Here is a 25,874-nt window from a genome sequence, read left to right as displayed (position 1 = left end):
TTTTTATTTTTTAAACCTCTCATTGCCTGTTTTGCTCAGTTGTTTAGCCATGGTGGCTTTTTTCTATATTCCTGCTTTAAAAAAAAAATTGGGTTATGTATTTAGTTTGAACCTCTATTATGGTGTTTTAAAACCATAGTTTTGGTTTTCATGCAGCTTGCAGGCATTTCAACTGGTGTCTATTTCTTTTAATTTCCTTTTATCTAGATTCCTCATTTTTTAATGTCCTGTTTTTGAAGTTAAATGTGACTATGGTGGGTTTTTTTGCTATTTTCCTCCTACAAAGATGTTAAATTTAATTATATTATGGTTGCTTGTACCAAGCAATTTTGCTACTGGTTGGACCAGTCCCTATGCTCAGGATTAAAATAAAAAATTCCAAAAGGGTCCTCAGACTGACTGCTTAGTGCAGCAGCTATCAATGGAATCTAGAAATTTTCTCTCTGCATTCCTCCACCCAGAGATGACTTGTACCAGTTAATAAGAGGATAGTTGAGTTTCCTATTTTTGTAACATCCCTGTTCTCCCTGGTCAGGTGGCTGGTAGTACATTCCTACTGCCATACCTTATTTGAAGTATGGAATTTCTACCCATAGCGATTCCATGGTATAGTTTTAGTGATTTAAAAGTTTACTACATTTATCTCTAGGATTTCTTTCAATATATTATTGTAATAGGAATGAATATCTTAGAACAGCCACTGGGAAGTTTGGGAGAGGAGTCAATGGCTAACAATCAAAAAGTTTTCCAAATATCACACAAGCTCAGAAATACACATTTGCCCCTAAACCATTTGCAACTATGCACGGAAAACTATTGGTACAGTCTTGATGGAAAAAAAATATGATTTAAAAACCCACTTGCTTTATTTATTGTGAAGTACTAAAATAATAATTAAAAAAGTGACTCCCTTCATTGAACAGCTAATTAAAGGCTATTTTCATAATGTGATTTATAGATCTGTGTAGATCCCAGGAGTGTGAAGTTATGGGAGCTAATGAGTCAGTGAGCCAACACACAATAGTCTTTGAAGCTAAGTGTGAACAGACTGCTCTAATGCTCACTGACACAAGAGCAGTAACTAGGGGAGAGGGGAAATAAGAACATAGTTTTTGCTGCTGGGAAGGAAGAGTGCAAGACTTGCAGTTATATGTAACGTAGCACATATTTGTATGTATACAAGACAACTCCTAGAGAGAATCAGCAAGAGCTTCCTGATTTTACATCTGCTCCTATTTTGCAATACATGAAAGAAGACATTGTAGCTCGTACAAAACAATCAAGAGTAATCAAATGTACATCCTAAAATAGTAAACATTAAAATCAGATGAACAAATACGTAAGCCCTGCTAACGAGTGGGAAACAGCATCTTTCCATAGACCCATACTTGCTAATATATCAGTCTTAAAGATGACACATTGGCTTGAGAGTTTCCTCACTGCTCCATGAGGACACAAGAATTATATAAGGTCCTATATTTGTCAGTTCATGTGTGCTGCTGGTTCCTGGCATACATGTTGCTGGTAATAGTTCTGTGGTAGGAAAATATATATTCCTGGTGCTGAAGAGAGTTTAGAGTTAAATATTGGAGGGTGCCACAGATTCTAGTGAGTTACAACATATCACTTTCCAATGTAGGATTAGAGACTCAAGTGTTACTTAACTTGAAAAATAACTGCACAATGCTGGTAAAAGGGAAGCAACGTATGGGCTAGGTCAGACAATTACAGTTAGTTACAGAAATCAGAGCCAGTTGAGTATTATATAGATGAATAATATATCCTCAACAGAAGGTCATAAAGCCAACTATTTATTACTAATCAAGAAATTTACCAGCAACACCAGAAACCTAATACAAGTGTGCATGAATAGTTTTTGTATCCACTGATTACGTGGCAAAATTTTAAATAAAATGTCAATGATTTAGATGATGGCATGGGAGTATGACTTAAGTTTGCCGATGATACCAAGCTGTGAGGGGTGGCAAGTTCTTTGGAGGATAGGGTACTAATTCGAAATGATCTGGACAAACTAGGGAAATGGCCTGAGGTATACTGGATGAAGTTTAATAAGGACAAATGCAGAGTGCTTCATTTAGGAAGAAGCAATCAGTTTCACTTACAGAATGGTAAGTGACTGTCCAGGAAGGAGCACTGCAGAAAGGGATGGGGGGGAGGGGAAGAAGAGACACATAGTGGACTACAAACTAAATAGCTAAATAAGAGTACGGATGTTAAAATGCAGTTAATTGACTAGTCGAGCAAGTGATGGAATTTCCACTGACTACTCAACTAGTCAATAGTCACTTCCCCATTCTTCCTTTGATCCCCAGCTCAGCTGTGTGGCGCTCCACTTTGAAGTAACCCTTCCCCCCCCTTTGCTGCCTCTATCTCAGAGGCAGCAAGTGGGGGGAGGGGAAATTGACTAGTCAAACTAATCTACTAGTCAACTAGTCCTTAACATTCCTAAATAGGAGTCAACACTGTGACACTGTTGCAAAAAAAGCACACGTTTCTAGGATTTATTAATAGGAGTGTTGTGAGCAAGACACAAGATGCCATTCTTCTGCTCTACTTGGAGCTGAGTAGACCTCAGTGAGTCCAGTAGAGTGGAGTTTTGTGTCCAGTTCTGGGCACCAAATTTCAAGAAAGATGGAGAAATTGGAGAAGGTCCAGAGAAGAGCGACAAAATGATTAAAGGCCTAGAAAACATGAGCTATGAGGGAAGACTGAAAGAACTGGGCTTGTTCAGTTTAGAAAAAAAGAGAAGACAGAGGGGACAGGATAGCAGTTTTCAGGGAGGTTTAGGGTGGACCAGTGTTCCCTCTATGTTGCGGGGCAGCACAGCTTCACGGGTGATTAATCAGCCCTACCCAGCCAGAGGCTCAAGGCTTGGTGTACAGAGCTGACTGACTGGGCGGGCTCATTAACCACCTGTGAAGCTGTGCTGCCAGCAACTTACAGGGAACACTGGTTTGGGCATTAGAAAAAACTTCCTAACAGTCAGGGTGGTTAAACACTGGAATAAATCACCTAGGGAGGTTGTGAATCTCCATCCCTGGTGATATTTAAGAGAAGGTTGGATGGACAACTATCAGGGATGATCTTCTAGATGGTGCTTCATCCTGCTACAAGGGCAGGGGCCTAGACTTGATGATCTCGAGATCCCTTCCAGTTCTAGTATTCTATTTTAGACTTTTATTCAATGATGCTGCTGCAATGATCTTTTACTTTGCTACGTCTAAATCTAGCCAGCTCTGTACAGCTCCTTTCAAATTCTATAGAATCCGTGTTTCCAGCTGTCAGGAGCAATGCCTTGAATCATAATTAGGAAAAAATAAACTTGCATTATTTCCTTTTGAGTGGATGAAGTTAGAATTCATTGAATTGAAGGATAACAAGGAATAACAAGGCCTAGAGATATTTTGGGCTGACACTGTATACACATCTCTGTACAGTTCTAATGTGCAATATATATACACTACAAACAGAATTCTTGATGATGGGAGACATGTGTTGTGCTAAACTGCCGGTTGGACCTCTTTCGTCCGGTACTCTCAGGACCTGAGCAGTCCCAAACCAGGGAGTTTGCCAGACCAGTGGAGGTCAGTGCTCCCCAGCTGGCTGGTCTGCTCCCGGGCTCCTCTCCTTGGGGCCCCCTGAGCTGCTGTTGGCCCTGCTAATGCTGGCCTGGCACAGGCTTCCCACCCTGCTGCCTGCTGGTCCCACTGCCACACAGTGTTCCCTAGGGCTCCTGGGCTGGGGCCACCCAGCTGCCACCAGCCCCACTGCCACGGGAGGTTCCACGGCCAGGACCGCCCAGCCACACCACGCCGCTGCTAGGGTCGGCCCCACTGCCGCTGGGAACTCCCTGGGGTCCCCCTGGTGGGACCACCCATCTCTGCCAGCCTGCTTTAGCTGGGGGTTCCATGGCTGGGGCTGCCCAATCCAGCCCCACTCCCATCAGGGGTATCCTGGAGTTCCCAGCCAGGGCTGCCCAGCTGCCACCGGCCCTGCTACCGCAGGGAAGGAGACATCCCTGGCTGGGCCACCTGCCATTGGAGGCCCTATTGCAGCTGGGAGTTCCCCAGCTAGAGCCAGGATTCCCTAGCTGCCTGGCCCAGCTGACACCAGGGGTTCCTCAGCCGGGGCAGGAGCTCCCCCAGCCAATGCCTGGTCTAACTAGGGATCCCCAGCCCAACGTTCTCTCAGCTGGCTCCCCCTGCCACCTCCAGGGCTCTTTGGTCCATCAGCATCTGTGTCCCTGCTGGATCACAGATGTTGCTGGACCAAAGAGCCCTGGATTTGGAAGGTTCAACCTGTACATGGTCCTTCTGTGACCGTGGAATATAGAATGCATACTGCTATAGAATAGGGACAGATTCACAATCACCTTCCTTAAAGGGCAGGGGAAAAAAACCCAAGATTTTGCAACAGGCCATGATAAGTAAATAGAAAAATGCATTCTCACTGCATCATCATGTTGCCTGCCCTTGGAATAAGCCAAGTAATAAGCCCAGGCAAAGGGTGAACTTGAGCAGTACTGAAGCTTGTTTTTTAGTACAGATTCTGAATGGCACGGAAATACTCTCTCACACACACCACAATCATGCTGACAGTTTGGAGGAAGGCTGCAGGCACAGAGAGTTAGTTTAGATTTCACAGGTGGCTGAGACTGACCAGGCAGCAGCTTTCCTGGAGATCGGCTGCAGGGCAATGGAGAATTCCCTGGGGTTCCTTCAGATCCACAGAAGGGCTCTACTGCTTCTGACCTAGTCCTGAATTTGGTGTGGTGTTACATCCTTCTGAGGGAAAAGAATCCACCTGGCCTCCTGTTACATCTATTTAAGCACTTTGCAGTAGAGATGTTAAATATCGGTTAACTGAATAGTCAAGTAACCTCGCAAATTCTTATCAGTTAATCGAGTATTCTATAGTTGCCGGGGCGGGGCCAGCAGCCGATGTAATGGAGGCAGCAGTGCAGGGTGTCAGATGGGAGCTGGTCCATGAGGGGAGCCAGTTTAAAAAACAGGTCCTCTTGTGGACCAGCTGCCTGTTGCTCAGTGCTGCAGCCTCCGATAAAGAAGCAGCAGAAAAAGGTGGCAGAAGCCCCTGTCTAAGATGGGTCTGAGCTCCTGGACACAGCATGAGCTGGAATTGAGGCAGGCTACCTGCCTGGCTCCTAATGCACTTTAAATTCAGAACTGCGGCAGGAATAGGTTCTGGACCCGGTGTGAGCCAGAACCGAGCTGAGCTGCAGGCCAGCCTGCTAAAAAATTTATTGGCAAGGGTGGAGGGAGGAAATGCATGTAATCTAGAGCATTAACCTATAAGCTTTTGTATATTGGTTTAATCGATTATACCAGGAGTGGGCAAAAGGGTCTCCATGGGCCGAATCCAGGCCGCCAAGTGGGTGGATCTGGCCCATGGAGGCCCTGCGATTAAGGCCTGAGGGCAGGGGGAGTGTTCAAAGTTTCCTCCGCCCTGCCAGGTGGCACTTGGAAGGGCCAGGCACTCCTGGCAGTGTGGGAGGAGACTTTGCGCGCTACCCCCATCCCCAGGCCCTGATTGGCTTGGGGGCAGAGGAGCGCGGGAAGTCTCCTCTCAGCCAGGGGCATGGGCACCTAGGGGATGCACGGGGGTGGGGAGGCAAAGGCACTTCCCCACCCCCAGACCAATCAATCATGGCCCAGGGCCACTTCAGAAATTTTTGAAGTGGCCCCCAGCAAAAAAATTATTGCCTATCCCTGGACTGTACTATTACATCACTTCTTTGCAGGAGTTTTTCTTAGTCATAAAAGGTTATTACCTGCTGTTCTGCATCATGATTGGCATGTCTCACTCACACTTCCTCATGCACTCATGCATATTCATAAGCAGGCATACAATTAATCCTATTAAGGCAATATGATTTTAAACAAGCATGTAACATTATTGCAGACTTTCTGAACAGGAACTGTCTAGATTGCAGCTACTCAACAGAATAGGAAACTTTGTTTGCACTGCAGCTGAAAGGGCAGATGAAAGGGAAAGGAAACAAGGAGGTCATGTCCAGCCAGCTATGTTCCAATGGGGGAGGGGGCCCAAGTTCGGCCAGCTACACATCCAAGGCTATCATGACAGTAGTCACAGGGTCCTGGGCCTTTAAAAGCATCTTGTCATGCAGGAAATACATTTTATGCATTGTATGAACTCTTTTCAGGAGCTCAGTGTTATTCAACAAAATTCAGCTTCAAGGCAGGAAAACCTCACAAGGGAGGTTGAATGTTAAAAAGGGACAGGTGTTAAAGGCAGGGAAGACTGGTTTTATAATGTGACATCCAGTTAATGTCTTAATGTCACATTATGAAGTCAGCTTTCCCTGACTTTAACACCTCATATTTACATCAAAAGCCAAGGATGGGATACTTACAGCCCACTTAATTAGCCTCGTTATCACTGGTCCTACAATTGACAGGCTCCCCCCACCCCATTATAAAATACTTGGTTTCTGTTATTCCTCCCCAGTTGATGATCTGATGAAGTGGGTGTCCATGAAAGCTCATAACACATTAGTCTTTACAAGAAGTAACACTTACTCCTATTTTTTTCCTGTGATCTCTTCCTCTATCCCACACCCAAAATCCTATGAAAAATGAACCTCTCAAAATCCCATTGTTTTGCTATCATCTCATGTTAAAGATGTTCATTTTGATACTTGAGTACTTTGGAGTTATAATAATAAATTCACACATATGACAGTCAGTCCTTAGTGTTCCAGAACTGACCTTGAATCTCCTTCCCCTGCTGGTGTAGGCTGACAGCACCACAGAAGTGACACACCATATTCTGAGGGTAGCCTAGTTTGACAGTATTTGGAGCCTTTTCTTAGAGCTACAGAAATGTGCTGCACTGCGGCTAAACCAGTAGGCAAACTGCAACTGGGATTAAGGGGGTAGGAGGGAGCCAGTCCCACGGTATGGAATGAATGAGAACACTGTACCTCTCATGGAAAAGGAAGAGAACAATCTCAGATACAAAGTGAAAACAGTGAACAGAATAAGAATGTTGGGCCCATGACAGCAGAGAGAAATATAAAACCCAGGCAAACATCTGTGTCCATTCAGAGCCCCAATGATTTCAGTGCTCCATGAGGATAACATGATCCATCTCAGCATGATTCTCTTTGCAAGATCAGGGCTTTCATCTGACAGCACATGAAATATTTTCCAGTGCTCCCTATACTTTGCATTCAATTTACCAGATTGCAAATTTCAAAAGGTAGGATGCACTTCCCATGAATAAACTGATATTTGTGTAAAATTAAATCTTGGCAAACACTTTCTTGCTAAAATACCCATAAAATACACTGTGCTAGAGTAATCCTAATTTCATATTTGTAAAATCAGGATAGCACCTTCCCGTAGGCTAACTAAAAAGATGCCAATTGCAATTACATTTTCAAATAAATGTCATTGCTCATTTAAGTGGCCTTTCATCTTTCAAATGGTCATACCATCAGGCCAATAAAACTAAGGGGAGCACTCTTTGAAATCTGGCTTCTATTTATCAATTAGTAGAATGATTTGTATTTTAGTAATATTCACATCCTACCCTCATTTACACAGAATAATCCCAATCCTGAAGAGTTAAATTCTTAACAGTTCAGTCCTGCAATGAACTCCATATAGGGAGATCCCTGTGTCTGCATTAGCTTCATGGAGGTTCTACGTGGATAGTGCCCATTATTGCAATATCAAAGAATAAGGATCTGAATGGAACAGTCCAGTGAAAATGCTGTTTCACCACACCATTACCCTGCCCAAAAATGAAGATGATGTGCTTGGTTATCTATACCAAACACTCTGTACAATGATCACCAATGATCTGTACAATTTTGTAACTTCACTGTAGTATTCCCTATACATTTAACATATTATACCTTTCTTCCCATACCCCATATGTATTGGTTTATTACTTTCACACAGTAACTATAATGATTTTCAGGATCACAGATGAATCTCAAAGGGCAGCAAGGTCACAGATACAATATTTCAAGGTAAATGAAAAAATATGAGCAGTAGCAACTAGTCATGTGATAATCTTGAACCCGAAGGAGATTAGACTAGCTACTTTACCCACAAAAATAACAGAATCACTAATCCATAAAAGAGAGCCTGCCAAGTTTCTCCAGTCAACTCTTGTCTTGTACAGTTGAGTTTTATCATTAACAGAGTACAAGAATATTCTCTGTGGACATCACAGAAAACATATCTATCATTCCTTTGTAGGAGCCCTCTAACATGATCATTTCCTATGCTCCATCTTCTGGGAAGATATATTTCTGTCAGCTGCTTTTGCTGTTACCATTTGGTGCTGATAAAGCCATTTCTGCCACTGTATACCAGTATGCAGTGTTGTTCCCAGGACATTAGAAAGACAAAAGGAGTGAGGTAGTATCTTTTATTGGACCAACTTCTGTTGGTGAGAGAGACAAGCTTTTGAGCTTACACAGAGCTCTTCTTCAGTATCAGTGCATTTTACACCAGAACTTAGTGGTGTCAAATCTGTCCAGAGAAGGTAATCAGAGTTCAGAAAGGTACCAAAGGAGTCATGCGGTTAAACTGAACGAAAGACTAAGATAGAAACAAGAGGAGTAGAAACAGTAATACAGTAAACTTCCGATAATCCAGCACCTAGGGGGTGCCGGATTATCAGATATGCCGGACTATCTGAGGGGGGGGGGGGAGACTGAGGGGCCTGGGGTGGGGTGGGGTGGGGAGGATTGGGGGGCGGCACTGCAGGACCAACCCGGCAGCACCCCAGCTGCTCTGCCCTGGGCTTCCTGGAGTCAGCCACTGGTCAGTTTCAGCAGCAGCTGACTTGAGGAAGTCTGGACCAGAGCAGCTGGGGTGCTGCCAGGTTGGTCCCGCACCGCGGAGGGGAGGCGCTACGGAACCAGTTGCTCTGCCCCGGGTGTTCTGACCAGCGGCTGACTCGGGGAAGCCCGGGGCAGAGCAGCTCCAATTGTCTGGCTGCCTGGAGCACTTCCGAGTTCCAGGTGGTGCCAGACTAGCAGGAGTGCCGGACCACTGGGTGCCGGACAACTGGAGTTTTACTGTATATGCATATGTATGTATACACACATGGGTGTGAACACCAGAGATGTAAGAGTTTAATCCAGTTAAACTCACAGTCACTGCCAGGAAGTCAGTGGCTGACCCATAGCAAGAGCCCGCTGGGCCAGCAACCCACAAAGTGTAACCGAAAGGTTAGTGTTTTTTTTTAAAGAGATGTTTACATCCCTAGCATGCACACACATTTCTGTTTAATGAAAGGATCAAACAGAACTTATCAGAAAAATACAAAATAGGTGATTATTTCCATGCAGTATAGTTTTTGCCCAGTACTAAAGGCGGAAAATAGCAATGAAAGCATTCCACGTACCCTTCTAGGCTTCCACTAAAGTATGTAACACTACTGTATCAACATTATTAGTCTGTGATACTGTAAGCCTATAGGTACAGTGTAGAAAAAGAACACTTAAAACTTTCTCCAGACAGGCAACCAACTGCTGCAGCTGACAAGAGAGAATAAAGTTTCCATTTCCATGGAAATAGACTTTGGATCTTTGCTTTTAAAGATTGCAAAGCTTAAACCAAAGCCCTACTTTCCTTTTTTTAATCCCACATTCATTTCCCTGGGAATTAGGAGTAAAATGACAAGTAGCAGCTAAGTTAACCAGAGCTCTGACCCACCAATTCATTACTTGTTACCATTTTCACTCAGAGTTGGGCATCCTCTCGCAAATCATAAAGCAATAGTATCAGTATCATCATCATATCAGCCAGACAGTGATATTCAAGAAACATTACTGTGTTTTAACTGGCAGATTCTGGAGTACTGATAGGACAATAGTTACATGTGTTATAAGCAGCTAACATTCCATTCATATTACACTGTAAATCCAAACAGTGGTAAACAAAGTCACCTTGTTACTAGTCCCAGAGGACACAAAGGCACTAAAACACATTATGACCCAATTGCTTTTATTGCTAAAGCAGCCCACGAATAGCCAGAGTAGCATAACAGAACTCTGGATTTTATTTTATTTTTTAAATCATAAGAATTTTTTGTGGATACAGCCTTAAGCGGAAGCAGGAAATGCTTATCCTAGTTTCACCAATCCAATGTTTCCACAGAAATGGAAACAGGAACCCATTGCTACAAGTTTAAGAACTCTGGCTTGTCAATTTCATCTACCAGTTGCTCCTTGACTACAGAAATACCGCTTTGCAAATATTGTGTCTGACTGGCTTCTAATTCACTTGCCATATGTTAGGTAACAACAAGACTCCACAGTTCCAAAAAATAAACAGGCTCCTTATTAAGAAAACTATTTACAAAAGGTGCTACAACTATAGCTCACACTCCAGTCATTTTCAGACATATTTGAATCCCAATGCCCCACTCCAACTTTTTCCGCCAAGTACAGTCTAGGTTGCTACAGCTACAAAAGTCTAGAATACAATTAAGGGAAGTAAGAGTGAGATGGCACCCTCACAACAGTTACCCCCAGAGGAGTCAGAATATGGTGGACAGGTTTGTAAGTAGCTACACTGGTTACTTAAACATAGCCTTGGAATCTGCTAGGGGAAAAAAAACAGAATTGAATTTTTTTTAAAAGCAGAGTGCTTCTGAAAGGAATTGCAAGGTCATAATCCATTTTAAAATATTAGCTGAAACAATTTATCAAAAGTTCCACACCAAAACATGTCATGTTTCAAACAAATTCTAGTAAGCTTCCTACTGATTTGCCTCTGTGACAAGTACTGAAACAGAGGGCTAACCTTACCAGCAAGCTCTTCAAGTATAATGAGACACTAGGACTGCAGGCCTTGGATACAAATGTAATGGACAATGTGCTTCAGTTTGCACACACCCATCTGACACCTTTGTGAGTATCAATTCCATATTTATATTCAAAGTATGTATGAACAGATTATAAATGTCTGAATAAAAACAAGTATAACATTTTAAGCACTTGATATATATCCCACATTTTTCCAGGTATGAGCTTTTACCACTATCAGCACCTCTCGTATGGCTGAAGCATCTGACATCAGTTTTATCACTGCAGAAAATTACCCTCATCACATACCAAATGTTTGCATGTAAGTTATTCCACAAAAGATACTGTTTGACTTATATTCCCCAAGCACAGAAAAAAAGTACAGAAGTTTTAAGAACACAAAATATTCTGTGTATTTTTAGTAGGTGAATAACCAAGTTTGCAATCTAATATATAAAAGAGAATGCTTGTATGTTTGTGCTCTAATAACTTGGACACTACAAGACCTACTGCAACCAAACTTTCCATGGGATAACTTTTCCTCCAGGAGAAGGTTTTAAGGTACTGTGGGAGGGAAGAGATGCGAGACTGACACCTCTCCCCGGGGCTGCATGGAGCTTGGCAGTGCGGGGAGAAGTAGCTTCCCCGCCATTGCTGCAAGGAGTGAAGGCGGGGGGGGGGGGGGGGAAGGTGTCTCCTTTGAGAGGCACTGGCCCAAGGGGCAGCACTGGATGATGCTGGATAAGTGAGAAATTAATCCAAGGTGGGGGAGGGGGGGAGGATCCCTCAAATCTAGGTACTGGTCCTGGGTTTGATACCGGATGATCCTGGGGGGAAAGGGAGGAGAGAGATGCAGTCTATGGGAGGGGCAGCTGGTCAAGGGGGTGGTGCTGGAGGAGGGACTAAAGAGGTCCCAGCAGGCTCAGGTAGTTTGACTCATAGCTTCATCAAAAAAGATGTGGGAAGAGTTTGAGGTGTCACCTTGAAATCTCTCTCAGATTCAGTAGGGCCAGCCCAATTGATTGAGGCATCCGTATACTCAGCTCTTGGATGAGAATTTACAGACCCAGCAGGTCTATCCCCTACTTTCCTACCAAAAAAACATTAGCTTCTACAAGGATAATTAGCAAAAATACCATCTGATAGGAAGCAAAACATTGCACTATTGAAGAGTACACTCCATATGCTTCCAGTAATGGTGGGGAAACAAGCCATGGTGATTTGGGGACTCTCCCTTCCACTGTGCTTTTAATGGCTCCAAGACTCATGACATGGGAAGAAAACAGAGACATAGTTTCTGTTGTGACTTTTGTATCTAAGTTTGCCAAGTCAAATAGCTCTGATTCTCAACACTGCAATGCCTCTTTTTTGAGTCAGAGATTTTGTTTTATACAGCAGTAGAAAAGTATGGGGCTCTATCATAATGGCCAGATGTCAGGCACTGGCAGCTGCAGCGTGGCTGGAGGCTGTCAGGACCAGATTCTGTTTTTCTAAATTTTGTTCCTGTAGTTTCCCGGGCAAGTCCCGCTAGTAGAGCCTTAAAAGAGGCTGGATACAAAAAGGTGCGGAGCATCTACAACTGCCAATGACACCTGCAAGAACTACAGATGCTCAACAATTCTTAGGATTAATCCCACTGTTAGCACAGAACATAGCAAGACCATCCAGTATAATAAAGCGTTGCACTTGGTTGTCCATGATATTACCTGGGGTGCAGACAAAGTGCTTTAACATCTGTATTGCTGAACAGGGGAAAGAGATCTTAAAGTTATTGGGCACAATGCAGAGATAACTCAGTGAAATTCTATGTTCTGTTGTGTGTTATGCAGCAAATCCGACTAGCAGTCAGTTTGGGTCTTTATATCAGTCATTAGTAGTAGTAGGTATTTTATATACAATAAATTTGCCTGTGAATCCAAGCTGCCTCTCTCAGGCAACGTCTATACTGCAGCACTATTTCGGGATACAAAAGGTATCCCTAAATAGCCATTCAGTATCTTTTGAGCGTGCCTGCTATTTTGAAATATAACGAGTTCGCTATTCTGACATCCCTGGAAATCTCATTCCATGAGGAACAAGGGATGTTTCGGAATAGCGATTTATTTGAAAATAAGTGTTGTGTAGACAGCACCAAATTTCAAAATAAGCTATGCAAATTGTGTAGCTCACATTGCGCAGCTCATTCCAAGCTCCAGATGCAGTGCAGATGCACCCTCAGTGTTTGTAAGTTATTTATTTCTACCTTTCATTTCACAGACAACTTGAACAGGTTACTCAGAAGAAGAAAAAGCAACACTAATCAATGTGACAATTTGAAGAGAACCTTTAGGTACCAGTGTAACTCAAAGTAATTATGTCAAACATACATTTCCCCCCCCCCCCAATTTATTTATTTCTAAATCCCAGGACCAGATGAGCAAGTCTAGACAAGCAAGGGATTTTACTAATCCCTTCTCCTCCCTCCACACCAAACCCCTAAAAATAAACTTTATGTAAGCAGGTTAGTGTCACAGGGAATAGGGTAGAAGAGCAGTGAAAATGTGAGGGGCTCAGATCAAATAAATTTGCATTTACACTGAATTTTGCTTTAATGTTCAAGAAAAAATAAAATAAAATAAAAAAAACACTATCCCAGCAGCTTTTCTGATCCCAACAGTCTGTTCTAGCTGCCCTGTTTTCAGTGGATTACTTAGTTACTCAGCTTTAATACCCTTGTTTTCAAATTAAACCATCTGCTCTGTAGTATTTAGACAGACCCTGAACAAGTAGAATGCCAACATAGATTTGTTTTACACCTGAGAGATACATGACAAATGTGTTTTCAAAAAGGCAAAGGTACCATCTTTCTAGAACATGTAACCTTCCCAGCAAGGAAGTAAGTTACATCTTTTATCTTGTGTGGTCTGATTTTATCTGATTAGCACAGAGTCCTAAAGAGAATGGTTGGCATATTTATTATATAGTACTTCTTTGAGAAAAATCAACTGGGCTATGTCTAGACTGCAAGCCTCTTTCGAAAGAGGCTTTTTCGAAAAAAACTTTCGAAAAAGAGCGCCTAGACTGTAAGCGGAACTTTCGAAAAAGCAAGCCGCTTTTTCAAAAGAAAGCAGCGAGTGAGTCTGGGTGCTCTCTTTCTAGAAAGCCCTGTTGGCATTCAAGAACGCCTTTTTTCGAAAGAGCACTTACTTAGTTTAAACATTTGCATCAAACCTCAGCCATTAACAATATCTGCAGGAGATTAGGCTGGAAAGTAGAGGTTTTTCATTACCCTGAATATCAGCTAGCAGCACCAGTGGCCTGTCATTTAGAGAAGGAAAGTGAAACATCCACCTCAGTATTACCAATGCCAATAATGATTAATATCAGCAGAGGGTAACAGAGTATTTCATCTTCCCAATGCCTTCCCCACTCCCCCCAGAGGCTAACATTATAAGCTCTATAAAATGCACTTTTATTTGCTTCCTTCTAATTCAGAAATGCAGAGCCAAGAGTTGCAGCATTGGGTACCTGAGGCAAGGCACCTCACACTGAGGCATGTGTGACCTGCTGGATGCTCAGCACTTTCAATTATCAGTCTACTTACTCAGGTGCCTGTAGAGGGCTTCGTCGGGGCCTGGCAGGCCACGACTTAATGGTTGTCTTGGGATGGCCTTGCCAGACAGTCAGAGGCCCTGAGGCATTTCAGAATGTCATCCCTCAGTTTTCCCCACATTCTCTCCATTGGACAACAGAGGAGGGAAGGGTAGGAAGAAACAAGCCCTTCCTCTCCATCACATCCCAGCCCAGGTGCCCAAAGGGGAAAAGAGATGGGGAAAAGTCTCAGACCCTGTTTAACTGGTGCACCAGATTGGCTTCCCTTACTCCACTTCCTACCTTTCCTGTTCTCTCTTCATTTTGGAGCACGGTCCCAGGTCCCTGCTTCCTTCAGCAGAAGGTTGCTCACACAGTCTCAACAGTTCAGATAATCAGCTGGGGCTTCCTGGTTCAATGTCTCTGTTCAATTGCTCCTCTTGGTCGTCAGGTAGAGCTGGTTAGGAGAAAGCGGTCAAATTCTGGCCTACTGGTCAGGCCTTACCTACAATACAGATATATCCCCTGTAGATCATTCTGTCCCAGAAACAGCAGCCTGACTGCCTTCCTGCAGTCTCTCCCCTACGCTTCCATTTGACTGCCACTGTTCCCTTTAATGCAGGTCTATGTGGAGAACGGCTCCGCAGCTGCAGAGGGGCAGGGCCTTCTCGACTCAGTACTGTTCTGCTAGTCCCTTAGCCATAGCATGGAGTCTGTAAACCCCCACCAGAGTGGCTAACTATAGCTTTGGAGCCTAACCCAAGATTTTTTAAAAAGTCGGAGCCCCAAGTCTTTATTCCATGCGTCCAACATTTTCTGCTCACTTACATTTTCTGCAGACACATGTGGGAGGGAATGCAAAATGAAGCTCTTTTAGCTTGATTTGCTTGCTCTAGTGTTGCTTTGCTCTAGCATCACTTTGCTCCTGCACAATACTCAAAAATCACTGAAGGTGTGCATATAAAGAGAACATTTCGATCTGAAAGATTCCCCAATACACAAAGGTTACATTAAAATGACTCTCTCCATTATGTGTCATTATTTTTAACAACAAAATTCTATCCCTGTAGTTTCATTAGAAAATTAATAAGAGAAAAATCATATGGCATTAGATAGTAGATTTTTTTTAAAAATAACAGCACTACTGCTTTGTAGTCAGTGTCTTGAAAAGGTCAAAATATATTGGGTAAAGAGTGGGGCATGTCCAAAACTTGCAAAAGATACAATGGCTAAAAAAATAAAAATACGTGGCTGTCACACAAGATTGTGAAACAGTCTGTAACCTGCCCAATGAATAATAAAGTGGGTGTTGCTTTTTACAAAGGAACTAGTGTCTGAATGAGCAGATCTGAAATTCTGGATCCATTATTAGCGATTGGCTTCTCATCTACATCCAGGGCAAGCATGCAGCAAACCTGCTTATGAGATTGACCTTGTTGCTTCTGCTCTCTGAAAGTGTTCATATTTTTGACTCTATTATGGCATCAATTAGGTGCTGGGGTTTAAATGGCTTCTCTTTTTTATTAAATATAGAATGTCAATATATGCAGTCAATGTAAGATCCAGTGTAATTAATATTTGTATTAAATCATGAAAGAAGCAGGGGGAAAAGTCCATCTAAATCATTTACAGGGAATTTCAATACATGATAATTTATAGTAAACTTTCCTAAATACACAATCTGGGATATTGCACTGAAGCAAATACCATCTATGAAGAACTGTATTTCCTGGAATATTTGTGAAGTATCTAAAAAAAACCCTGTAGGTTAAGGTAGGGATTTTATTAAACAAACATACTATGGGAGGGACTGAGAGGAAATCCTTCTTCAGTTATCCACAAAGCAGGCACACCATAGGCAATGGAAGTGTTGATTGTGTACTCTGGAGAAGCATTTGTGCCTCTACCTTAACTTGGAAAGACCATTTGTGAAAGTGAGTGTAATTAACCCTACATATCTATTAAATTCATAGTTCCCTTACTCGTGGGTCTACACTAGGGAATTATTACAAAATAACTCCCCTTTTTTTTCCTAAAGAGCAAGCAGAGTTTCCTCACAAACTAGCCCGTTATTTCCAAGTAATGGGCTAGTTATTTTGAAATATCTCCTGTTTTCCATGAAGAATGATGTTTATTTTGAAATAGTTATTTCAAAATAGTGGACACTCCACTGCTGCTATTTCAAAATAACTACTCCTCAGAGTCAAAGTAATTACTCCCCCAGTGCTTCCTGGGGCTCTAAGCTGAGGTAGCACATCTGCATTAAGGGAGACTGCCTTGGACAAATTTCGAGGCTTCCCTGTAGTATGGTCACCTATTTTGAAATAGTTATTTCAGGAGTGGTTTCAAAATAATTTCCTAGTGTAGACATACCCTTTATGAGACTGTCAATAAAGGGATCCAATTACAGCCAGTTGTGATGTTGGCAGTTTGGGGACGTGCACACTTCTCTTCTAGAAGACCTACAACCTTTCAGATTTCACAACACAAGATACCAAATACACATTTCAGAGTAGGGATGTAAGTGACTGTTTGACTAGTCAACTATCGATAAGCAAAAGCTTATCGGATAGTCAACACACTAGCTGCTTCCCCTGCACCTTTGTTGCCTCTATCAGAAAGAGCCCTACTGGGGCTCTTGTACATTTCAAAGGGAGAACACCATGCTAGTCCTTATCGACTAATCAAAATGTAACATCCCTATTTCAGACATCATGAACTCTGGCCAATTCTTAGCCAGCAACCTGAAGGTAAAAGCTTATGTACCCTTCTACCATGCAGATCCCACTATTTACTTTTGGGGATGGGAGGTAGGGTGAATCATTGTTAACAAGTGGATAGAGTTCAGTGTTTTGCATATTTATTCAACATATTCTATAGTGCCAACACAATGAAACAGGCACCAATGCATTCTTTTAAGATTTGCACAGCATATTCTCATTAAATACACTAAATGCATTTTCATTAACAAAGTCAAAGCAAATGCCTAATCCCAAGTGAAAACACCTCTTCATAAATAACTTATCAAGAGGTCAATGGCGAGTATCAGAACAAAGAAAGCAGAGCACAGTTATGGATCGAAAGGAAAACATCAGTTGATCTGTCAAACGATCAGCCAAACTTCAGTGCTTTCACTTCAGCAAAACCAACCAACTCGGATTTCATTCCATACAAATCACGTAGATTTTTTGACATCCATATTACAAGGCGTTATCAGACTGCTTTAAAATGTAAGCGACTAGTTGACTATCCAATACGCATATCAGAGAGGCAGTAAGGGGTGGAAGCAAGAGCTTCTCCAGGGGAGGGAGGCAGGGGAGGTAGAGGCACAGCAGGAAACAGCACAAGCAGGGACTCAAGCAGTCTCTGCTCGCGCCGGTTCTGCTGCAATTCAGCTTTTGAAATGTACAAGAGCCCAAGCAGGGCTCTTGTACATCTCAAAGGCTCAGGCACCGCAGGGAGTCCCCCACTGGCCCCGTGCTCCCTGAGGGACTTCTGCTTTTCAATTGTAGCAAGAGCTACAGTTCAAAGGTGGAGGCACCCTTATCAAGTAATCGAATATTGATGGAAATCCCATTCACTATTCAGTTAGTTAATTAAATTTAACATCCCTAGCTTGCTTATAAACTAGTGACAGTGGAGGCAGTTTATAACAGATTCCAGATACAATATACAAGCATCACAAACAAAAGTTAGTGTACTTAATGTGGCAGAGGTATATAGTGCTTGATATAACAAAAAGGATTAACTTCCCTAGTTTGCAGCACTCACTGCTCTACAGAAAGTACCATACTGAGAGATATGGATGTGTACAGGCATTTCAGTATTTTAAGACCTCAATTTTTGTTACCTTATAAAAAGTATGTATGTTTCTTCATAAATTATGCCAACAAAAAACCTGCTAATTATAGGAGTTACATGTAACCCAACATTTAAAAGCTAGTCTTTGACCATGTACATGCTAGTGCTATGCAAGCAGCTCATTTAATATAAAGCTCTTCTTTATTTATAAAATGACAAGAGTTAGTTAACTTAGAATTAAGGCTGCTCAACTATTATTTCCCACGATTAATTTGGATAAGTTTTGGTAAGGCAAGGCAACGCAACATTTACACATCTACAGTGTTCATCTCCAAGCATTAGTCCTACATCAAGCCATTCACACACATAGGCCAGATCTACACTAGACCCCGAAGGTCAGCTTAAAGCACGCTACTACAGTTACATATGTAATGTAACTGGAGTCAACATACCTTAAACTGGGTTTGGCACGGTCGTCACAATGGGAGGATGACAGGAGCAAATACTCCCATTGGCTTCCCTTACTCTTCACGACTGTGAGGAGTGCTGGTGACAACTGGAGGCGCACTCAGCATTCGATTCAGCAGGTCTTACCTAGACCCACTAAATCAAATGCCAGAACATCAATCGCCCATGTGGTAAGTATAGACATGGCCAAAGTGTTACAATGAGTTCTGTATGGGCAGACTTCTATGCATGCATGGAAATTATTACAGGAGCAGTATTTTAGTTTGCATTCAAAGATTAATACTTGTAGAAGATCAGGCAGAGTGCACTGTATTATTCTATATAAAGAGGTTTAAAGATTCACTCTAATGTTCAGTAAGAAAAGACTACAGTTGACTTTACTGGGTGTAGCGTTGGGTCTTAAGTGAAAGTGTTAAGGTTAACTATATTGCTTCAGTAATTAACAAGTCAGATTTTCCTTATTAAAAATTAGTTTCACAAGCCAGTCTAATGTGGGAATACACCCTCCCCCCTTTTAAAAGGAAGGTCTATGGATGATTGTTTTTCCAGGATAAAAAACAGGATTCTTATACTCTGAAAGATTATTCTCAAAATCAGTTGTGTAGTAGCACACACACGAGTCAAATGCAATAACGACGAAAAACACAAACCCCACACTAACACCCCACTGAAGGTTTGGTTACTAGTCCTTAATGCACTTCATCTTACTGGAAAAAAAAAAAACCAATACAAGAAGTTGGTGCCTACCTACTACAATGATTGGCAAACGCAATGTTACTTAAATGAACAGGAATAGCCAGGGTCAACAAGGTGAGCTAACAATGCAGTAACAAAGTAAAACCTCCTTATTTTACACTAACAGTTGGGATGCTCACTGCAATTAGCACATTTGTGCTAATAAAAACGTGCTATATGTCACTGAACAACCAAATCACAAGACTGACAATTGTAGTTTATTGACTGTCAAACATTTTAAAACAATTATGATTTGTGAACTCATAACAGCACCCTACTATTAAACATTTTGTAAGAGTCAGAGACCAACCTGCGTATGTGCAAAAGTACAACCATGTTTATGTTTGCACAGTTCTACTGTATTACAGAAAACACTTGCTAGGATTTATGTTGTTGATATGATCTCTTACTGGGTTTGAATGTACATTTGTCAATGATTGTGCTAAACTTCAAGAACAGTTAACCAAAAGTCAAATTAATGACTGCATATACATAAGCCAGTGGATCAATGTTCAAATACCACAATTAAACTCTCCAGAAAACACCAAGAGAGATGAAAGAGGTGTCAGTTACTCTACAAATAATTCCAGTTGTGTAACTAACAAACATTAAATTGGCAGCTACCCATTAAACTATTTTGCAAGCCCAAGACACACGTCTCCTGTTCTATCACCTATTTCAATCTTGTTCTTTGTTTTGTTTACCTGGATAGGGGTCTCATTTTTGCTCTGACACGCTGCATCTTTTATTATACTTTCTGAAAGGAAGTTAGTTTGTTATGAATGCAGCACACGTCTCCTCTTTGCTCTTGCTGACAGTGTTACTTTATTTCCTCCCTTAATCCAAATCCAAGATCCCTTGAAGTTTGTGTCATTAATTTAATGCATCTGCTTTCACTGAAGAGTTGAAAATATTTTAGCAGATTCACATTTCCTCCTGCTTTCCAGCACGGCTGTTGCAGATGACTATGGTCAAATCAGTTGCCCATTTGCAGGATTTCTCTACAGTGCTAATATTGTTATTTATATTGTAGCAATGCACTGGGCACCATCCATGGGACAAGTCCCCACTGTACAGAGACAATGAAAAGACTGTCGCCCAGACCTGCCGACGGGGAAGGGAGGCAGCAAAGAGGGCAGATGCCCTGGGGCCCGATATTCAAAAGGGCGTGAGGCTCTCAACTGCTGCTACCACAGCAGCCATGGCCAGAGCCCCTGGCCCTTTAAATCACCATCAGAGTGCTGCACAATGCACGCTGAGGTGGCTCTGAGGTCTGCCTACGGAGGTGGGGCATGGCGTGGTCCAGACAGTGCTAAGGGCTGGCTGCCCCAGTGCCACCCCTTCTGGAAATGAGGAGCCAGCCTTCCCCATCTTGCCATAGGGCCTGGTAAGTCTGTCAGCCCCCCAGACTGTCCCTATCTCCATTTAAACATTAGGTGTTTGCATCTTCTAGTACTTAATACGCTACAGTAGATGGCAGAGGCCATTGCAATCTACAGTTGGTAAACACTGGGTCAACAGCCCTGAGCATGCTTCGTATCAGAGGATGAGGAAAGAAAAGGCGGCTTTGCAGTTAAGTCACTGCACTAGGTAGGACCTGAGAGAGGAGGTTTGAAACCCCAAGTTCTCTCACACATGCTTTTGTGGTTATGTGTTCCTGTGGGACAACATTGCAAATAAGAGACTCACAACAGTAAGTCTCAAAGCTTAGGACAACTGAATCAGGCTTACGGGGCTCATGCTACAGGTTATCAGAAGTAGGGTAGCCATTTGGGCTCAGGCTCTGAAACCAGCAAGAGAGGTGGTCTCAAACCTAGGCTCCAATCCAAGCCTGAAAGTCTACAATGTTAGTTTTAGCCACGTAGCCTGAATGACATGCAGTGTACGGATTTATTTAAGAAACAAGATCCAAATTAAAGATGAGGAAAAGGAGAGACAACCCAAGGCTGTCATGTTGTGTCATTATTATTCATCCCCTTCACTTTAGAGCTGGGGTAACATCCTGGTATAACAGATGGGAATACAGTGAGGGTGAAATACCCTGACCATCACAGACTAAACCTGCCTTCTTGTTCTACTTCTCTTTGTGTTCATGTTGCAGGTGAGGGTTCTGCTGCACAGCTTTGTGCAAATATCAAAGAAATATAGTTTCTGAAAAACAGTACGTAAGTGGGTCCTATTTCACTCACACTGGCTATGCTGGTAAATAATGGAGGAGTTCACTTGAAATCATGTCACCCAAAGCAAAATACAGATTGTTCTAGACATCTGAAATACTTGTACAATCTCTCAGATAAATGCCAGTCAGAAGGTACTGTGCTCCCTAATGACACTGCCTGTAACAAAGATGTTCAGTGGTGAAAATTTAAAGAGCCTATCAACACAGCTGAAAAGCATTTCCTGAATGCATATATTTAAATAATCATATCAATCTCACACTAAAATCTAGTCATCCACTTTCACAACACTCACACATTAAAATAAATACTTTGATATTACAAGAGAGTTGAGATAAGCAATCGAACTAGATGAACAATTTCGACAGACAGGTATGCCATGTTGGTCTGAAGTTAACAGAGAGACAAGGTCAATGAGAAAGTAGCTATCGAGCCTACATTGAGTTGAAGGGGAGCTCTGTGTAAGCACAAAAACTCATGTCTTTCACCAACAGAAGTGGGTCCAATAAAAATATCTCCTCGTTCACCTTGTTTTGCAGACAGGTGAAAGAGCAGTTTTCAAGCATCTTATAAACCATGATAAGACAGATGATTCTGCAAACACTTTCACAAGTGCTGAAACTTAAGCATAGGATCCATTTGATTACAGGTGATGATTTAGGGCAATCATAAAACTTACCAACCTTTGTACCTGAGTTATTCAGTGAAAGGCCAAACTTTTCATTGTTATTTGGATATAGCAAAGATCTTGTCTTTTCAATCCTTCCTCAAATCATCAGTTACAGGGCGGGAGGGGAGGAGAAATGTAGCTAAATTCTTTAAGTTCAGGATGCACAAATCACAGCTGGAGGATTCTCTGTATCTTGGGGTCTTCAAACTATTTGAAGGCTTCAATATCTGAGATGTAGGTGAGAGGATTATTCTAGAAGGGGGAGGGAGAGATTCTGTGGCCTGCATTGTGCAGGGGGTCAGACTAGATGATCATAATGGTCCCTTCTGACCTTAAAGTCTAGGAGTCTATGTAGATCCAAGATTTTAAGTAATGTTTACTTGATAAACCTGTTGTCCCAAGAATCATGAGCATGAGACTGATGCAAACCAATGGAATCTGACCATATAAACTCTCTCACTTGGAAGCCTGTCTACAGGCCTGGTAGACAGATCAGCTGAAAAATAAAAAAAAATCTTCATTTTCCATGCCTCTCCCCAGACACACACGAAACAATTGTGGCAATTTTTGGAAACCTACAAATTTAAATGAGACCAACTCATTTCACAATAATTACAGGACAATAATCAAATAGTAACAAGTTTTAGTTGTTATATTGACTAAGGTAACATTTGAACTAGTGACCTAGAGGTGGACAATTTATGACCCACTGTGAGACTATATGGGTCATAGGACTGGCAATGTCACTTTAGGATTCATAGGTATTAAAATCATGGAGACATAAGAGCAGATTAAACTGATTCTTATTTTTCCCCCACTGTTCACAGCTGTAAAACATACAGAAAAGTGCTTAGCCAAAATATTCAGAGATGTTTTCAGGATTATTTTCTAACTTGAACTTTGTGTGGGAGTAATTGATATCAGAAAGTGTGCAGAATTCCTTAGAGTTCATAAACCAAAATGGATATTTATTCTTAAAGTAACTTACGTTGCATCTGGGGAGAAGAGATGTTGGCATCTGAATTCTGATGTTAATTTGTTTTATGTAAGCTTTTGCCAGACACCATAAGTATCTCATTTGCAATTTTATTTTCCCCCTATAATGAAAACTACCCCATCCAATCCACTTCATTCTGCATGTTTCATCCTATATTTTCCTTATGTTTTTATTAGCATGTCCTACAACAAAGGTTGAAAAATAACTTCAATTAAAATGCTCTTCACTCTGGTATGAGGTTAATTCTCAAGATCTAAGGTTAATTTGGGGGAGATGAAAGTGCAAATTTATGTGACTTCTTATTCATAATTACTGATTAAATATTATGGTGTGGTATGTAAAACGTATACAGAAAACATTTACAAAGCACAGTAATTTTGTTAACTTAAAATTAAAGGGATACAAAGAGATACAATGCCATGTACAGATTTGTAAAACAGAATGAGTTAGCACTTACAGGAAGTCATTTGAAAAATAAACAAAAAGGTGGAAAATTAAAAATGCAAAAAAATGAAAAAAGTGTGTCAAGTACACAAAAGGTAGGTGAAGGACCCAAGAGAAAAAAATTGCTAAAATGTTCTTTGCTTGAATTTCTTCAAAGGAGGATGGAAAGCCCAGTCAGAAACAAACAAGTCTCTTCAGAGGAAGAAGAGAGAATACAGGAGAAAGTCAAGGACCATGACAAAAGACGTGCTCAAGAGATTGTCCATATATAGCAAGTACAACTCCTAGTAAAAGAAATAACGAAAAGTTTTCTTTGGAAACTGCAGAGTCAAGCCCAGTCTTTCTGTAACTTTTGTACTTGAGAAGAGTCCAAGGGTGATTAAAGGAAAGCAAAGAAACTTGATCTCACTAGTAAGGAAGACATTGAAAACAAGAGAAAGATCTCAAAAGCTATACCTTGAACAAACTTGTACTGAAAGTCCAGGGTACACCAAATAAGGATTGACTCTTCTGCTGAACACACTGAGCACACCAACAGTCCCCTAATGAAAATGTTAACAGGCCAATAGCAGGTGCAATGGGGGACATTGACAGTGAACGGGTTAAGAAGATTCAGCATACATTATAAAAGGCAGAGTATACAGGTAAATCAGGTCTCTGCTATCAGATAACATATATGGGAGATAAAATTTACAATAAATAAAGTGGAATATAGTATGATCTAAGAATGGGGCAATGATCTGGAACACTTGAGTGCTATTTCTGACTCTGCTACTACCTGCTGCGTGACCATGGGCCTATGTGCTATTGTAATACAACAAAAGTAACAATGGAAGATGCTCAGATGCTGAAGTCAGCTGTTTGTCAGGGAGAATATGATTGCAAACCTGAAAGATCAGATAAGCAACCAAAACCTTTTGCCCATTAACATCTACAAGATAGCTGAAAATCTCCCCAAAGCAACCAGACTTGTCCTTCCATGAAGGAAATGCTGTTCTTGTGGTATTTTTGAACTTCTAGTCACTGTAAAAAAATAAAATAAAATAAAATCAGATAGAAAAAATTGCTACTCAGCTATTTCCAAATAGAAAGGGGTTTCTTTTATGTCACTTCTATAAGTATAAAAATGGGTCTCTTTCCTAACACTGCTTGGTCAATTGCTATCAGAGTGTAATAAGAATTGGCTAGGCATCAAAAGCTCTTCACCTTCTTATAGGATCAAGGACCACTGGAATTGGTGTGGTTCTGCAGTCCAAGTTCTGTGGCAAAATTCCTGAGCTTGTGTTACACTGAGTGACTTCACCAAACTATTTACCATACATCAGTCCTTGAAACTATGCTCTAATCAATTTCAGCATGCACTTTTTGCTTTCTGTCTTGCGCACAGAGAGCAAGCAAATGAAAAACAGCTTATAAGCTTTCAGGGATATTAACTGTCTCACAACTCAGCAGAACAACAACAGTGGCAAACATTCTCCTGTTTTATAATTTGCCCCCAAACTTTTGTTTGTGGAAAAGCAAAGCATGACTAGATTTAGAGTATTTTGTGTCACCTAGGCTGTGTCTAGACTACATGCCTCTGTCGGCAGAGGCATGTAGATTAGACACATAGGCAAAGGCAAATGAAGCCGCGATTTAAATGATCACGGCTTCATTTACATTTACATGGCTGCCGCGCTGAGCCGACAAACAGCTGATCAGCTGTTTGTCTGCTCAGCGCTCTAGTCTGGACGCTCCCCTGCCGACATCAAAGCCCTTTGTCGGCAGCCCCGTTATTCCTCGTGGGATGAGGTTTACCGGGGCTGCCGACAAAGGGCTTTGATGTCGGCAGGGGAGCGTCCAGTCTAGCGTGCTGAGCGGACAAACAGCTGATCAGCTGTTGTCGGCTCAGCGCAGCAGCCATGTAAATGTAAAGGAAGCCACGATCATTTAAGTCGCGGCTTCATTTGACTTTGCCAAACAAACAAATCTACATGGCTCCGTCAACGGAGCCATGTAGTTTAGATGTACCCCTACAGTCTAAAGCGGAAATGAAAGTTACTTCTGCATAGCAAGAGTTAATTAAACAGCTTGCCACTATCTTACTAGCTATTGGAATGACCAGGGCTCGCCAAACTGTGGCAAGCCCCGCTCGCCGGCCGTGCTGTCCGGCGATCTGCACATGCGCAGATTGCCCGAACC

The 25,874-nt window shown here is 41.9% G+C and overlaps 1 protein-coding gene across 3 annotated transcripts in view; it reads right to left on the bottom strand.

Annotated features, from left to right (window-relative positions):
* Positions 1 to 25,874, bottom strand: part of RASSF8 (Ras association domain family member 8) — a 130,044-nt gene that overhangs the window by 93,255 nt on the left and 10,915 nt on the right. The window contains exon 2 of one of the 3 annotated variants that reach the window (XM_075898743.1): positions 14,705 to 14,906. The exons of the other annotated variants lie outside the window; for them this stretch is intronic. The gene's annotated coding sequence lies outside the window, so the exon portion shown is untranslated. The remainder of the gene's footprint in view (positions 1 to 14,704; positions 14,907 to 25,874) is intronic. 3 annotated transcript variants of the gene reach the window in all.

Source organism: Pelodiscus sinensis, chromosome 1 (assembly GCF_049634645.1).
Source record: "Pelodiscus sinensis isolate JC-2024 chromosome 1, ASM4963464v1, whole genome shotgun sequence".
NCBI classification, from domain to species: domain Eukaryota; kingdom Metazoa; phylum Chordata; order Testudines; family Trionychidae; genus Pelodiscus; species Pelodiscus sinensis.
This window is presented reverse-complemented; position numbering and strand designations above follow the sequence as displayed.